This window comes from Peromyscus eremicus, chromosome 10 (genome assembly GCF_949786415.1).
Source record: "Peromyscus eremicus chromosome 10, PerEre_H2_v1, whole genome shotgun sequence".
NCBI lineage: Eukaryota > Metazoa > Chordata > Mammalia > Rodentia > Cricetidae > Peromyscus > Peromyscus eremicus.
Window position 1 is genome coordinate 72,218,535 of NC_081426.1, and position 18,242 is coordinate 72,236,776.

Here is an 18,242-nt window from a genome sequence, read left to right on the forward strand (position 1 = left end):
CACACACACACACACACACACACACACACACACACTTTAGCTAATTTGAAGAGATGAGAGAAGTTCATGTAAGTGTGTCATTTCCTCCAGAATGCCCATTGTTTTAATGCTTCTGTGTTGTGCTTTGCCATAACTATTACTGAGTAGAGCAACTGCATGCATAATGGAATCTCTTTAGATGTCCATTTTACCACCCAGCTCACTACAAAGGACAGACAGCTTGACTCCAAACCTAAACATCGGCTTCAAGCTCTCAGCTCTGAAGTGCTCAAAATAGTTTATGTCCATGTATAAACTGAGCCATCAGAAACAGAAACTCAATCCATTAAAATGTCAGGAGATCAAGTTCACAATGAGGCAATGGCTAAATTTCTAAGCCCGGAGCCTGTTCCATTGAGAAAGTCCCCAGATTATTTAGGTGGCTGATTTACTAATGTGGCAGCCGACAAGATTTGTGTTCTCAGAAACTGATTTAGTGATCCAATTCACTGTGTCCCATGAACTACAAATATTATCTACTTAGAAAAAAATTCAAACAATTTGCTTTTAAATAACAGATAACCATTAAAAATGACCCAAATGTATTTTTGTGCTCATGGTCCTTGTATATGATCTTGTTTACCACATTCCCACAGGAAAATCTAAAATAATGGAACTAGGGTTTTACCAACTTTTTTATACTATCAATTCTTACTTTGATGTTTTTTGAAATATTGTTTAACATGACAATCATAAGAAATATTTTTTACTTTGCTTTATTACCTCTGAATTACTAAGAACTGTTATTTTTATCAATACTAAGATCAATAAACTTTTAGGTAATCAAGATGTCAAAGCAAGAGTACCACGGCAATTTATAGTTCTGAGGCTTTAATTTCAAACATTTTTTCCCTGATATCCTCAAATGCAAAGATACTCCTTTATTTTTATGAAGCAATAATAATGCATTGCTTTAATGAATAATCTATATTTGAATATGTTGATAATTGTCTACAAAAAATACAAACCAGAATTGCAGCATTGTGTTACTTGTCAATGATCATTTATTGCCTATATATTATGGCTTGAGCCTTATGGGCAAAATGTGAGTGAGACAAAATGTTTTCTAATAGAGTGCTTTATCAAAATGATTAAGAAATTATTCATATATTATAACTTTAATTAAAAGTGTGCTGAGTGTAAATGTTGCACATCTGTAATCTGAGAACTCTGAGGTGGGAGCAGTAAGATCATCTCAAGGCCTGTCTGAGTTATGTGGTGAGTTTGAGGACAGTGTAGACTAGGGGAGACCTTGCCCTAAAAATAAAATAAAATCACTATAAGTTAGATGTAGCAAAAGTTTTGGTAAATAGACAAAATAAATATGATTTACTATTTTATTCCTGGTAGGGAATAGAAAGAAAGAAGGGGAATGGGGAGAGAAGAACAGGTTGTAGAAAATCTTACCCAGAAGTAAGTGTGTAGTTTTTAGTGCTTATGAAGAACCAAATGAGCTAGTCTAACATGGTCTCTGATCTCAACCTGTATTTTAAATAAAAATATAAATCAAAACAAAGAAGTATACAAAAATATTATAACTCCATTTTTGTGAGTTCTATGAAGAAAACAGAAAAAAAATTGTCTTACGGGGTAGAGATGGGAAGAGAAGACACGTGGCTTGAAGTGACTGTGGCCTTCTCAGCACGGAGGTCATTTTCATCCTTCTGAAATCTTGGGTCATGACAGTGGAAGAACGGGAACATGAGGTACAAGGCCCAGGCAAGACAATGGAGAGGTCCTGAAGGAAATGTTGGCCTCCCACACTCTCAGATGTCACAATGAGGTATTGTACTGCCTGGGCTTCTGTTCAGTGAGTCAGTTAATGTCAGCGAAAAGGTGACCTCTAGATAGTTAGTCATAATCCATTGTATTCTTGTAGGTCCTTTCATCTTTGTCCAATTAAGATTTCTTTATGTATTGCTACTGTGTCTTAGGCATGGCAGGGCCATGTGAATAAGAAGGGTGTCCTAACTAGCTTGAGAGTTTAGAGTCAGTCTACACGTGAGACATCAGGACCCAAGAGAGGATAAGATATCTCACTCTGTGTGCACACAGTTTACATTGCATAGACTCTGCACTTCTGAGCTCCAGCTAGTCAAAACTAGACTCAACAGCACTGAGGTTCACACAGCTTTGTGACCACTGTTGACTCCTTATGTGGTTCCAGAGCAACTTTGTACATTCCCCAGACAAGAAACTACCCACAGACCAGATAGATGATTCCATCAAAGTCCAACTTGGTGACACAATGAGTTTACTGCAGTTACTCACAAGAGAATGGGTGAAAAGTTCCTCACAGGAGTGGGAATGACTCTAAGGCAGCCATATCACCATAAAGCCCATCCGAGTACTGGTGAGAACTCATAAAACCTGTGTAGCTGGAGTTTTATGCATGCATGACTTTCAGGGAGCTCAACTGCTTTGGAAAGTATTTTTCGATAGCTTGGCTGGTCTGAGCATCTCCTCTCTGCAAAAATTATTTGCTGATTGTGTAAAAAAGGGATGAGGCTTTGTAACTCTTGTTGCAGCTTTCTCAGACTTGTGAAGTCTGTTTAATTCCTAAGTCTCATGATGCTCTCTGAACTCCCCAGAAAGGACTATTTCAAGATAGAGGAAATTGTTGCACAACACTTCTTTGGGTCATATGTATAATATTGATCAGTAAGTCACTGAATGGTTTCTGAATGTATAAAAATAGTTTATTTCTAATGCTTTAAATTTTTAATAAGTAGTAAATTACTATTTTACATAAATATATAATTAAATTACCATTATATATACATATATTTAATGCATATAAGAAATCTGATGCCCTTTAGAAAAAAAGACAGGAAGAAAATTGAGGCACCAGAAAAAGGCTCATCCTGATAAACAGCAGATTAGAACACTAGGTTTAAATATATCCCCTGTCTCTGAAGTTACTTTAGGAGATATGGAAGTCACTAAGGCTTCATGTAACATGTATCTTATAAAAGATATCAATTCTTTCAGTGGTTCTCAACCTTCTTAGTCCTGCATCCCTATAACACAGTTCTTCATATTGTGGTGACTCCCAACCATAAAATTATTTTCATTGCTACTTCATAACTATAATTTTGCTACTGTTATGAATTGTGTGTAAATATCTAAGTTATCTGGTGGTCTTAGGTGACCCTTGTGAAAGGGTTGTTTGACATTCCCAAAGAGGTCATGGCCCACAGGTTGAGAACCACTGATTTAGAAAGTCATTTTTAGAATTGTTTATGGAAGAAGCAACTAAAGAATAATAGCTAAAATAATTTTATTTAGTAGAGACTTATACTACAAAAATTTGATGGTAATTTCAATCTCATATATTATCATTAATTGACCATTTGTGAATGCAAGTAGATCCCTAAAATGGCATATAAATTAAATTATGTTTCAAAGAGTGCAAATTTTACAAGTTCATAGTGCAAATTTTACAAGTTCATGCTGTTGGGTGAAGACTCTTAATGAGTTATTTTTCATCACGTGTTGTGATTGTTGTTTTAAGATAAGATCTCACCATGTAACTATGGCTGTACTGGAACTCCTTATATAGACTAGGCTGGTCTCAAACTCATAGAGATGTTCCTGTCTCTGCCTCCCAGCTAGTGTTCCTCCTTTAAAGTGAATATAAAGATATTTCAAAAGAATTTCAAAGATCTTTATTTTAAGATTTATTTATTTTTATTTTATTTTTATGAATATTTGCCAACATGTATATCTGTGCATCACATGTGAGCAGTGTCCACGGAGGCCAAAAGATGGTGTTAGATCCTGAAACTGGAGTTACAGGTAGCTGTGGGCTATCATGTGAACACAGGGAACTAAACCCAGGTTCACTACAAGAGTGACAAGTGTTTTTTTTCTTAACCATGGAGCTATCTCTCCAGCCCAGAGACTCCTTGTTTATCTTTCTCTTAAAATGAAATTGGAAATTGGTAAGAAGTACTTGGCTGTTGTTCCGCACATAAAAAATGATAATGAATGTAATTCTTTACTCTTAACAAAGAACTGTAGAGGTGCCTTTCAGTTACTAAGAAATTATACATTATCACTAATTCACTGTTATTGTATTTTTAATTACCAAAAAGTCAACTGACATTTTCCAAATGAGTATGAAGCATTGACTGTATTCCACATAAGCAAGCTTATATTTTGATTCATAAATGTTTGGCTCCTATTACTTATCATCCACCTTTTTTATCATTTTTATCATTGTTTAGATTTAATAAAATGAAAATTAAGAGTGTTAAATTAAAAGATAGATAAAGTGTCTATTCCTGAGGTCAATTCAGAACTTCTCTGACATGCACCATGAGTAAGTACAAAACAATGCCAAAATAAGTTTGCAAGGCAAATTACAAGTTGCCAGGGACACCAAAATGAAATCTAGAATGCTTTGAAACATCATAACAACAAAATGTATATTGTTTTTCATTTCATGCCCCTTAAACACTGAACTCATTTTCTGAATCAATCTTCTTTACTCTCATATATGCCTTCGGCAGAGCTTGATTCTCGTGCTGTTTACAAGTTGAATTTCCTTGGTTTTCTTTAAATTTACTTTTTCCTTTGCTTTTCATCAGCCTTTTTTTATTAAGAACTTAATGTTCCATTACTCATATTTTAGTATATTAGCATATGTAAAGAAATTTCTTAAATATCTTCATTGTAATAAATTGACTTTCAGAAAGAGTTAGGAATATATTTTAGATCTCTAACTACAGTAATGGGGCACATAATTAGGCATATGTTATATATAAATACATATATACTCATGGGCGTTTTGCTAAATTCTTCTTTGTTATTGCATTCCATGGCAAAGTTATCCTCAACTTTCTTCCATAAAAATCAATGTTCTCACTTGATTCTCATCAAAGTAACTTTTACTTTTCTTATGTTATGTTTATAATTCTAAACCCTAGGTATACCCATGTTTCTATTATAGTATAACGTGGGAAGTGAGAACACAATAATATTGGCTCAATTATTGGTTCAAAGAATGCTGGATGCTGCAAACTGGGAGATATGTGCCACCATCACTTGGTGTTTATGACAAGACCTAGAGATTCACTCAGAGTAGATACACACTAAGAATGTTTTTATTTGTACAATGTTGTATATTCTTAGGTTTTATGATATAGTGACAAAAATTTTCTGTGTTTTATTTCATATATTTTTCTCTGGTGTTCTGGTTTGTTATTATATCTCTTTTAACACAGGGCCAGAATCAAAATAGATCTTTACCAATAATTACTTAATCACATGATCAGCTACAAATAAGCAAAAACCAACCAAACAAAACTAAAACCTAAGTATATGAATTTGAATGTAGACTCTATAGAAAGGTAGTTTTTTGGGGTGTTTTTTCCTTTGTCCAGGATCACATGATTTTAAAATATGGGAACTCCACAGGTGATTCCAGAATTATGTGCAACACTAACTTTCTATCTCCTCTAGAATCCATTCCTAATGGAAACTATTCATCTACTGAAGAGGAGGTGTGATTCAGAGTCTGGTATCTGGAGAAGAACCTATCTACTGGGTCAAAACCTAAGCAGAGTAAGAATGTGTTGTCAGCATAAAGAGTCCAGAGCCACGTAAGATGGTGTGTTATGTCATGCTGAATAAAAAGGACCTAGACAATGAAATAAGTACCAGTACAGAGACTTCATCGCAATCAGCCAACCCCAGACTTCATTAAGTGTGAAGCATCAGAGGCAGACCTCAAAGCAGCTGACAGAATTCCGACAGGTCATTTGTATATCTATTATGGGTTGTGTGCCTCCTCTCAGAATCCTTGCTAGGGTTGTTAAATTGATTAGATAGTTCTGACACTGCATAATCATACTCAGCTGCCCATGAGGCATTAGAGGCATATACTGTCTTATAATTTGTTTATTTTTCTTCCTAGCATCATTGTAACATTTCATGCCAATGAAATATTTACTTTTCTTCATCAAATCCACCTTTATTAGTTAACACATGAAATTTACTTCTTAAAGGTTCAAAGAATGGTTCAATCTAATAAATTCACCTAGTAACTACTAATGCAAAGAGGAGGTATATTTTTTATGCAATTATATCATGATATTTAAAAGTGTGGATTCTGAAGCTAAATTTTGTTCAAACCCTAACGTATTTTCTGTGGATCGGTTACTTGAATTTAAAATGAGTAAAACAACGGTCCTTACTCAATGTCATTATTTTAGGTATCAGATGGGTTAATATTTGTATAATGCTTAGCACAGTGCCTCAACAAAACTGTTTAGCAAGTATACATTTATGTGTATGTAGTATAGAATCATATGTTATTATATGATTAAACACATGATTTGAAATTATTTTATATAATAGTTATTTTACTTCCAGAAAGTGTAATATATTTGTATGTTGTCTAACTGGTAACTTGACTGTGAATTCACTCACTGTTATGTCAAATTCATACTGAAGGTTTATATTCTGATACCTTGGTTTTCAAAAAATTTTTAACAAACCTGAGATATATGTTCTTAAAATATATATAATTATTGTATGAAGAATATCAAAAACACAGGAAAAATTACTCTAAATTCTAAAGGAAAATGTATGAGTAACAATTTTTATATAGTTGCCAGAATATCTCCCTGTCTATATTTAATAGAATTTAAGTGTTATCAAAAAAATAAAGAAATTGAAGAACAGATGGACATCCTGGGAAAGCCTATCTCTCCATGCCACCTCTGAATCAGGGCGAAGCAACAGTTAAGAGAAATAATCTGGAGTGTATTAGCTACTTTTCTGTGCTATGATAAAATACCAGGACCGAATCCACTAATCAAAGAAAGCCTTTATTTAGTCTCTGTTCCAGAGAGGTGAGACTCTCATGGCAAGATGGCGTGGGAGCAAGTGGGAGGCACAGTGGCAGGAGCCGCAATCTGAGAGATCGCAGCACACAGAGAGCAAATGAGGAAGGGGGACACAGAGAACACATGAGAAAAGGGGAGAAATTACACCCACTCAAAGCCGCCTCCAGCAATGTAGCTCCTTCATCAAGGCCACAACTCCTAAACTTTTCCAGACAGTGCCACCAACTGGGAGGCGCGTTTTCAAATAGCCTATGGGGATATTTCTCACTGAAAGCACCACATGGAGAGAGCTAAATGGTTTGATTTCAGCTTTATTTTATGTATTATTTGAACTAAAACTGTTGCATTTAAAATCTATGAACAAAGAAGATTTAAAAAAAAAAAACTAGCAATAGATGCCATTGTTAAAGGCAGGTGTCAGTTGACTCTCAAGTTCAAAGTCTACTTTGCAACTCTTAAGCTATTACTTCTAACAAAGAACTTTCTGTTGCTCTGTGTGAACTATTAAATATTAAGAATAATATAGTTATTTTGGTTGTAAAACATTTAATTCAATGTTAGATATAACACAGGTGTTCAATAAATGATAAAAATAAGAAATCTTAATAACTAAAAGCACATGTGCTGGAACCAGACTGCTTGAATGTGAGTGCTGAACCCAGCAATTATTAAATTTGTAATTTTGCCAATGGTTCTTTAATATCTTATTAATTATTCATTTAAAGGCTATTTTAATCATCAATGAAAATATTTTAATTATATATATATATATATATATTGCTATAAGGATCAGATGAGGATTTGTATTTAATTTTTTTTATCACAGAATAGATCATTAATATATAAGGGTTATCCTATAAGCTATAATTCAAATGATAGCAATAAAGTAATAACATGCATGCTTCTAGAATGTTGCAGGTGTCTGAAATGCTGCAGAGACATTAGAGTCTGTCATGGCTCCTGTGCAGAATCAATCGCCCTTCCCCAAAATCTCCTGAGGTCTTGCATTCTCTCAGCAATAATTTCAGGACTAAAGTACAGGATCACATATTTTCAGTTAGTTCAAACAGCAGTGGACTTTCCCTTCCTGCTACATCTCAATTCCAGCCTATTAGAAAACCATTCATATCAATCTCAAAACCTATGCAAGAAACACAGATATCTTTCCCTTTGAACCCAACTCACCATTTCAAAAGGTTTAAAAGGCAAGGGCCAGCAAGAAAGTCCACCAAGGAAAGGCAAATGATGAAAGTAGAACTCCAGTGGGTTGTTCTTTGATCTCCATACATGCACCATGGCACTCATGCCCACACACATATACTCAATTCACATACATGGCACTCATGCACACACACATACACTCAACTCATATACATGGCACTCATGCCCACACACATACACTTAACTCACATACAAGTAAATAAATAAATGTAAAAACTAACAAATTTTGAAGGAAAGAATATATAGGTTAAGCAGTGAGGAATCTCATACCACAGAAACTGAAAAAAACAAGGTCGGCATTTGGTCCCAGGACAATTCATTGATGCTCTTGGCTTTTCCCTCTGAGATTTAGTAGTTTCCAATAAATCATTGTTCTTTGGTTTTAAGAAGTTGTTGGATTTTGTAGAAAAAGTCTGATAATTTAAAGATTGCTTTTGTTTTGATAAAACCTCCATAATTTTAGTATAGCTTTTTTTTTTTTTTTTTTTTTTTTGGTTTTTTCAAGACAGGATTTCTCTGTGTAGCTTTGCGCCTTTCCTGGATCTAGCTCTGTAGACCAGGCTGGCCTTGAACTCACAGAGATCCGCCTGCCTCTGCCTTCCGAGTGCTGGGATTAAAGGTGTGCGCCACCACCGCCCGGCAGCTTTTTAATATTTTAAGCAATATTATTCTCTTCAAGAATCTTGTGAATTTCTTATCAATTTAATTGACGTTACTCTATTACATAAAAACCCACATTCATTAATCTCTCAGAAATAACATGTTCTTGGGTTTTCTATACTGAAATTAGGGCAATATCTCATCCTCAAAGAATAGTTTTTTTTTTTTTTTCAGATTGGATCTATGAGACACATAAATGAATTAACTTTTATAATTTCGGTCCTTTGGTGCATTCTGCATTGTTTATTATACCCCTATTGCCTTCTTTGGTTCTCCTCTTCTCTCTATGGTTCCCATTCTAACTTCCTCAAAGTCTTCTTAGACTGTTTATCAGTTCATTCATCATATTTTCTGTTTCCCACATTACTACACCAGATGCACTTCCTAGGAATCTTTGTACCACTGCACATCTTAGCTATTCTTAGACTTTCAATAATGCCTTCTCTACATTCTGTTAAGATCTCAACTACTCAAGAGCCATGAGGTGTTCTGTCTTTTGTCTTTCCAGTTTTTGTCTATTCTCATAAAACTTATATATATTTATTAACTACATTTATTTTTTTAACCAATGTTCCATCACACACACACACACACACACACACACACACATACACACACACACAAACACACACACACACACCCCTAATACATCTACTTGAGGCTTCATGTAGACCTTAGGGAAGAACAAACTCTTATTTCAATGATAGTTGTCTATTGGCCTTCATAGACATAAATAATAATAATTAATAATAATAATAATAATGCTCATATTTTAAAACATCTGCACAGTAATTATAGTAGCTTGAAACAATCCATTGCATGGATTGAAAACTTAATTCGGTTTTGTTCAGTGGGGAAAAATAGGTGATCTCTGTTGGATGTACCGTTCTCTGGAGTGGCTTGAGCTATAAAAACTGGAATTTTCTGGAGTCTCATTTACTGAAGTTCTTAGTAGCAACTGATGTTCAAACACCAGATGACTGCTGTTGAGTGGAACACTACACAGCCATTTCTAGGTTTCTGGACTTCTCCATATCACCAAACATGGGCAAAGAGAAAAGGAGGTAGAATCACATATTATTCTTACCTAGTTTTACCTAATCCATAGTGTCTCTTTTGCAGTAATAAATCCATCATGACTACTAAATTATCCTGCTAATTCTCAGGGGAAGGAAGAATAAGTAGCATTTGTCTGTTGATAGGAAGGTAGAAAGAGTCTAGAAGAGCACTTATGGCCAGAACTAATAACAACAACAAAATTTAAAAAAATATTATTATCAATGTAGGTCACAATTTTCAAAAAAGACTAAAACCTCTTTTTAGGTATTTGTTGTTGTTGTTTTCTGTGTAGACCAGGCTGACAATGATCTCACACACATCTGCCTGATTCTCCTTCCCTGAGTGCTGGGATTAAACATGTGTACCACCATGCATGCCTAAAAGTGTATCTTTTAAATTTCTCTAGCAGTTAGGTTCTATCCTGTTATTTCTACAAATAAATAGGGCAGAGAGTCTATTTACTATTCAATGTAAATTCCTAAAATTACCATATGCAAAGTACTACTAAAATTTAACAAGTGAGGACTTTTGTCCCAACCACATCATTACTATTTTTTCACTTAATCCTTATCTCCCCTGCTGTGATTTAAGCATCCTTTGGGACTCATGATGAAATCTGATTGCCATTTGTGGAAGTACAAGAAGGTAAAACTTCACAGGGGTCAAGTCATTAAAAAGGATTAATGTTGTTTTCATAAGAATGGGTTAATTTTTCTGAACTGGACTCTTATTGCAAAAACAGCTATAATAATGTGGGGTTGGACCTCCGATTCGTCTCTTCCACATGGATCCACTATCTTCCTGCTTAGTCCCATGAGTTGAAGCATTAGAATGCCCTCAGCAATAGAATGCATATAGATTTCCTAGTGTCTAGATAAAGAAAATGGTTTATTCACTTTTTTAAATCATTTCTATGAATCCAAAATACTAAATTTTTGTTCAACATTGTCAGAACATGAGACTTAACACAAGAGAAACTTCCTGGTAGAGCTTTTACCACAATTTATCACATTTGTTTATTCAACAGGTGGGAGGGAACTACCTAAATTGTGTCTTCCCTTATAGTGTAGTACCTAGCATGATACAGGGAATCATGGGATTTTCTGAATTTAGTCTTTTTTCAAAAGCTGATATTACAGAAGTGATCTCAAGTGGCTTAATGGTGTATGTTTTAAATTAAATTGAGACTCATTTTTTCTATGAGGTTGGGAATTTTATTCCATCTTGAAATATTTGCAAATACCCTAGGGGTATGGCAACAGCAATCAATTAAACATTCATGGAATTATACACAGAATTCAAATAAAATTTTAATTAGTTTCTGTCTCTTCCTGTCTTAAGTGGTTGCTGGCATTATCGCTGGTTTATCTAATACATTCTGAGTTGGTTTTTATTCCATATATTTAAGAGGAAACATCTGAAAGAAAAGAAATGGTTCAATTTGGCTAAAGATGAATGCCTTTTCCCTGAGAATTCAATAAGGTTTCTTTTTGTTTGTTGTTTTTTATAAATTCATTTCATAAATTGGATTTTAAGAATAACAGTAAAGTAAAAGTTAGTTTAAAAGACTTTTATCATCATCTCTCTACTGAATTATGAAATGACAGCAATAAAATATGTAAATAGTGGGTATTTATTTTGAGTGGACTAAAATAACTCATAATTCTTGAAATCTTCATAAACATAATTTAAGGTTGCATACAAATTATTTAATGGATTGAAATTTGTCACTATTAATTTATTGAGATTTCCTGCTGGTATATGGAAGCATAAGTTTTCTGTTATTTGGGTGTATATAATGAAGAGAAGAAATACTTTCCTTAAAAATAGAAGCTACTCATTTAATTCACTAAATACTAGTATATACAAAGAATGAATACTAATTGTTTATCTGTTTATGATAAACATAAAGAGAATAAATGGTACAGTTCAAATCACATTCAACAACATAATGAAAGTTCACATACACAGAAGACAATGACCTCAAATCATGGTAGTTGTGCAAGAATATTAATTACCAGTTTAACAAGAGGACACTTTCCTTTTGTGTGTCTATTGCTTCTGCCTGGGGCAGAGCGACTGGTAAATTAGCTTGTATTCAGGAACTAGTTTGACTTAACTATTCACATTTTTATGTCAGATACCATCAAATGTAGCTAAAGTACCATTAAAGAAGGTTTTCATTATGGGTATTTGGTAGGAAATGGGCATTTAGCAAAATCTAAATTGACAAATTTTTTTGTATTTTGAAAAGCAAAACATAGAAACATGAAAATGATAATTTCAAAATATAATCTTAATTGTTTTCATGAAGTTGACCTTTTTTTTTCTGTTTTGAAACGCACTTGCCTTTTACTGGATATAGACTAGCAGGATTCTTACTCTGATTTTTTTTCATTCACTCTTAGTTCTTCTGATTTTCAAATCTACAAGTAGAATATTTTTGCTTGTTTTGGAGGTTCAAGTATATATAATGTTGCTATTTGGTAAAGTACAGAGAAATTCCAAAGATGCTCAAGTTAGCAAAAGATTCTTTCTAAATACAGCTACTGAGTCCCAGGCCTATGTCTAATCAACCTCTCTCCTCAAATCTGTCGTGATTATAAGCTGCTTTATAAGATAGAACCATGTACATTATATCAAAACTACATTAGAATTATTAAATGACATTTCTTACACATTAAGGATCTACTTCCTAAGTACTTTATAATGTGTCTACAAAACTAAAAGTACAATTTTTAAACCACAGATATTCAATTCTAATGTAATCTTATTACCAACCTACAGCTGCAAGAACTGGAAAAGAACCAAATCTTCCACAAGTTAGGGAATAGCTTGGAAGACAAGTGCACTGGAAGATGTTGTGTAGGAATGAAGCCAGTTTACTACCACAGATGAACTGAGGCACTACAGTATGTCTCTACCCAACTAGCAGTAAGCACAAACTTGTCTCCGCCAACTCTTCCAGATGTCTCTCACAGGCACAGGCACAGAGTCAGATGGCATGACCTGAATGCCAAAGAAAAACCCCCAAATTCACCAGGAGCAGAAAAAAGGGCAGTTGATCTTAATGTCATAGACCAGATGGCAAGAGAATGTGAAACAATTACTTTTCACACATCTTGCATGGGCTTGAGGGGAAAGTAGACAATATACTTTTTCATTCACCATGAGAAAGTTTAGGATTGTCCTACCAAACATACAATATTTTACAACCCCTTTCAAAATTTAGTAAAATACTGAAAAGTTGATGTTTACTTTATAACAGACCATGAATTGAGGAGTTATTTAATGGCGGCAATGCTTTGTGTAGGTTAGGTGGGGGAGGATATTCTTTTAGTTTTTCTGAGACAAGATTATGCTGTATATCCTAGGCTAGGCTTGAACTTATAATACCCCTTCCTGAGTTCTGAAACTACAAGGATGTACCACCATACCCCCAATAGATCACACACTTTGTTTGAGAAAAATTATATGCATGGAGAGGCTTAGATAGATAGATAGATAATACATTACATGACATTGTCCTAGCCAATGCGTGTTCAGGGTATGTTACTCCTTAGAGCACTATTTCTTAAATGTAACCAACAACAGAGTAGAAGGAGAAAGTTCATGAAAATGTATGTCAGTTAAAGACAGATGATAGAAGTTTTATTCAGTGTTGGGCACCAGATATTTTGCAGTTCCTTTCTTAGATATAAACCATGACCCAAATGTCTGGCCTCTTGACTGTGGAAAACTACAGGCATGCGGTAAGTCCTAGGAGGAATGTTCTCAGGCCAAAATAACAACACAAGGGCAGAGTAGTAGGGAAGGAGGAACTTAGATAAATGGGTCAAAGAGACTGTTTACTCGCTCTCTGCTTGCAGTGATATCTTTAGTAACTAGATAAACAGCATATGACATAGGACAAGAAAATCAAAATTGCCCATTATCTAAATAAACCAAGAATTCTATGTCTTACTATACCATTACCCTCTTTTCCATATCCCTGTGTTGCCCAGGGATAGGCAAGCTGCAGCAATTCAGAACCATAGCAGTCTGTTTTCTGTTGCTGTAACAAATGACCTTTGTGTTATAAAATAATCTTTTTGTACACTGTGAAGATGTGTCTTTGCCAAGGTGCCTTCTGATTCGTTTAATAAAAGAGCTGACGGGAGATATAGCTAGGCAGGAGATATAGGTGGGGCAGCCAGATAGAGGATTCTGGGAGGAAGAAGGGCATGGTCTGGGGAGAGACAACATGAGACACAGAGCAAGCAGGATGGGAAGTACATACATGAGGTAAACAAGGCTCAGGGCCGCACATATATTAATAAAAATGGGCTAATTTAAGTTATAAGAGCTAGCTGAACATGAGCCTAAGCTACAGGCCAAGCATTTATAATTACTAATAAAATCTCTGAGTGGTTATTTGGGAAGCATCTTGCAGAACAAAGCTGGTCAAGGTCCAATGAAAAACTTCACCTAGACCTTTATCTGGAAGCTTTACAAGGAAAAGTTTATTTAGTTCACTGTTTAGAGAACTGAAAGTTTAATTATCATGTGATCTGTGAATTTCTCACATCGTAGTAGTTGGAATCATGGAAGAAGTGCAAGGGTTAGGGAAAAGATTGTATGGTAAGACAAGAAGCTACAGAGAGAGAAGGGAGCGGGGGGAGGGAGGAGGGTAGGAGACTTACTAAGTTAAGTCTAGGCTTCCTCATTTATAACAATAAACACAAATCAAAGTTTCATGATAACTAGGTCAGCTCTTTAGGATAGCACTCTCAAATATCCAGTAATGTCTCACCATGACTCTACTCAGTGATTTCACATTACTGCCATACATCAGACCAAGTTCCCAACACATGAAATGAAGCAGGTCATACTAAAGGCATATCTACATCTCAGAAACGATTCATTTTTTTCTCCTTCATACTTTCACTATAACACTGGCAAATTTTATGTCACTATAACACAAGCAATAGTCACTTGGGAAAAGAGAAGAAAATTTGAAAAAAAAAAATGACTCTGCCATATCGGCTTGTGGACAAGCCTGTGGAGCATTTTCCTGGTTGATGATTGATGTGGGAGGGGACATCAGACTGGGGGCTGGTGTTCTTGAGTACTATAGGAGAGCGGGATAAGGAAGCCATGAAGAGCAAAGCTGGTACTCATTATTCTTCCAGAGAGACACAGCCATATGTTTGAGGAAGGATTGTGGAGGCATTTGAACTTTTGGCAGGAAAAGCTTTTGAATGTTCAGTGCTCAGTGAGCTAGTCTCTGAGAGCCCAGAAGATTAAAACCTTATAATCAATACAGATGTTGGAGGCCTGACTTGTGAAATTTAGGAGGGAAATACTCTGTTGGGCTCCTTGATATTTTGAGCGTAGAGAATCTGCGTTTCTTGTCAGCATAGGCTGAAGAGTCAGCTATGATTAAGAAGAGACCAAACTGTTAAAGTGAAACTTTTTTTGTTTTCCTGAAGACAATTGCTGCTGGGTAGCTGGAGCTGAGAAATTAATGCTGATTAAGAAGAGGCCAGGATCACTGAGGGAAAATATTCTGGAAAGTGTTTTCTCAAGGGCAAGGCATAGAAGTTGTGGCTGGGGCCAGTGCTGTACCTCATGCTAAAAGTTGAACTTGGTAATGATTGAAAATCTTCCCAGTCATAATGGATTTGAAGCAATTATGAGGTCCGGGAGAGTAGCTGAGGCATGTCATCCTTTGGTAGAGTTAGAGTCCCTGAAAAGTCTAGGGCAGGCTACTGTTCAAGGTGCGGCCCAGTTGTAGTGGAGATCCAAGATGTAAGAAATGAAACTAGAGGAACACCATTTGAATAAAAATAGCTTATGTTAATACTGTAATATTTTGGTCACTAATATGACTTTGTTTTCTTTATTTGTGATATCTGAAATAATTTTATAGGGTTGTAATTCACATTCTTTTAATAAAAAAGTGAAGAAACGTAAGTGAAAAGGGGTGGATCTCCTTTGTACATCCAGCCTAAATAATATAATTTAAGATATTTTGCTACTATTATAAACACTGAATTCCAATAATACTGTGTGTGTGTATATAGCATCTATGTTACACATTTTGTAGGCACTAACCTCATTGCATATCTGTTTAATTGAAGCCTTAAATATTGAATGCCACCAATTCTGAAAACATACCCTAAATTATTATTATTCATTGTGTGAAATATCATATACAAGTTTAGGATATAGAAGCTTCATTAATTACTATCTAGTATTTAAAATAGTGTATTTTCACTATTATATCTATCCACAGTTTCCATTGTTCCTTAAATATCATAAGGTCTCTGATATGCTTTATAATCATTTAAACATTAAATTGATCACCAACTACAATGTCATGCTGAGGATCAATAACAGACTAGCATCAGCTTGTGTGATTTACTTACAAGAAGAAGATGGCAACACCAAGTTTTTTTTTGTTTGTTTGTTTAAGTTTGGTGGGAAGAGAGATGGGAAGGGTCTGGGAGGAAGAGGGGGAGGGGAAATATGATAATATATTTCATGAAAAAAATTTAAATACATTTTTTTAATTTTCAAGGAATCTACTGTCAGTAAGTTGGGTATGATCCTGAATGGGCCATATATGCAGCAAATATGGATCACCTTCAAATACTAAAAGGGAAAGGTACTCCATCATGGTTTTAAAACTTACCTGAGTTCAGACCTGGCAATTGTGGTGAGGTGGAAATGTTCTCTGTTGATTACACTAACCCATAGCGAAGCTTGCTCTTTTCTGTAACATCTGTGGACTCTGTGTGATCCCAGATCATAGAAAAGGATAGATTAACCAATGCTACACTGTGCTCTAACATCATTTACCATAATTACAAATGCTATGGAGGCAAACATATTAAAATCACCCTCTCAAATAAAACATAAAGCCAAAATTAAACAGAGACACTTCAAAGCATCCATACAATTTTCAGCACATTAACATCTAACCTCTAAGCTGTTTGCATACTTTTCTGGTGTGTTGATTTTGTGCTTTGTATTAAGTAACATTTCCCTTTGTTTTCTTCTCCACCCCTGTTTCCCTGTATAAAGCCATCATCTAACTTGGATGTCAGTCAGTTGTGCTCAAATTTGTCCCTTTTGTGTATCTATGTTTTAAATTGCTGTTATTAAACAAGAGAGAAATGCTATCTGGAAAGGATGTGTTTATTCATTTTTTAACTTGTTTTAGTCATAACCACAGAATTTCAGGAAGTACAAGATATTTAAAAAGGAACTCTGTCATCTATACTTCGTTCCCACGGAACAAACTGGGTTCCCTGCTAAGATTCAGCACTTAAGAGTCCTTGTATGTACCAGATAGAAATAGCTCACAACCACAGAACTTTGCTGGGGAATTTGTGAGAAACAACTGCTCCCAGTTGAGCTATTCAGAGCTGGCTACATTATTAGTCAGCTTATTGGACTTCAGAAGTTGCAATAATGAAAGTACATTCCCCCAACAACTTGGAAAGTGAAAGTATTATGGAGATGACTTTGCTCCCCCTCCATTTGAGTCCCATGGGGATTTGGGGTCAAACACTCATTCCTGCCCAACACATTTCCCCCATAGACCAATCACCTGGATAATTGCATTGCCACTATGAAATGCACAGGGGGAAACAACCCAAAATAACATGCAGTGACTCATAGTAACTCATTAAAATAAATAAATGTTTCTGACTTGGATCCATGTTCAACACAGACTGAAGTCATACATCTTGCTTGAGTCTAAGCAAGAAACCCATTTATTGATAGCCACTGGTGATGTGTGTGTGTGTGTGTGTGTGTGTGTGTGTGTGTGTGTGTGTGTGTGTTGCCAAAGGCATTTAGTATGGGGAAGCTAAAAGACGAAAAATGAAACTTCCTTACCCTTTAAGTCTTAGCTAGATTGCTACGAAGGGAAATTTTGTCTCTCCTGCCCCAAAGAGACATAAATAGCAATAGGGTTATTTTTTTTTTTTATTGTATGAGTTTTTTATTTTTTCTTTTTTACTTTAATTTTTTTATATTCAGAAATGTTTTATTCGTTTTACATACCAATCACAGATCCCCCTCTTCCCTCCTCCTATCCCTCCAGCCTTCCCTCCCTAACCCACTCCCCATTTCCTCCTACAAGAAGGTAAGGCCTCCCATGGGGAGTCAGCTAAGGAAAGTAGAAAATCCACCTTTATAGGCAGAACTCTTTTCCAGAAAAGTCCTCTTACCTCTTAGTGACTAGTTTTCAGTCCAGGTGCAAGCTATTACTCTGTTCATAACAACAAAACTTGGGATCTTAGCTGAAGTATTTACCAATGAGTACAGGTGGCATTACAAAATCAGCTCTGGGACAGAAATTAGAAAGAGGAAAACAGTAGTGTGGCAAAGAGATTTGCTTCAAAATTCTATTGCTTA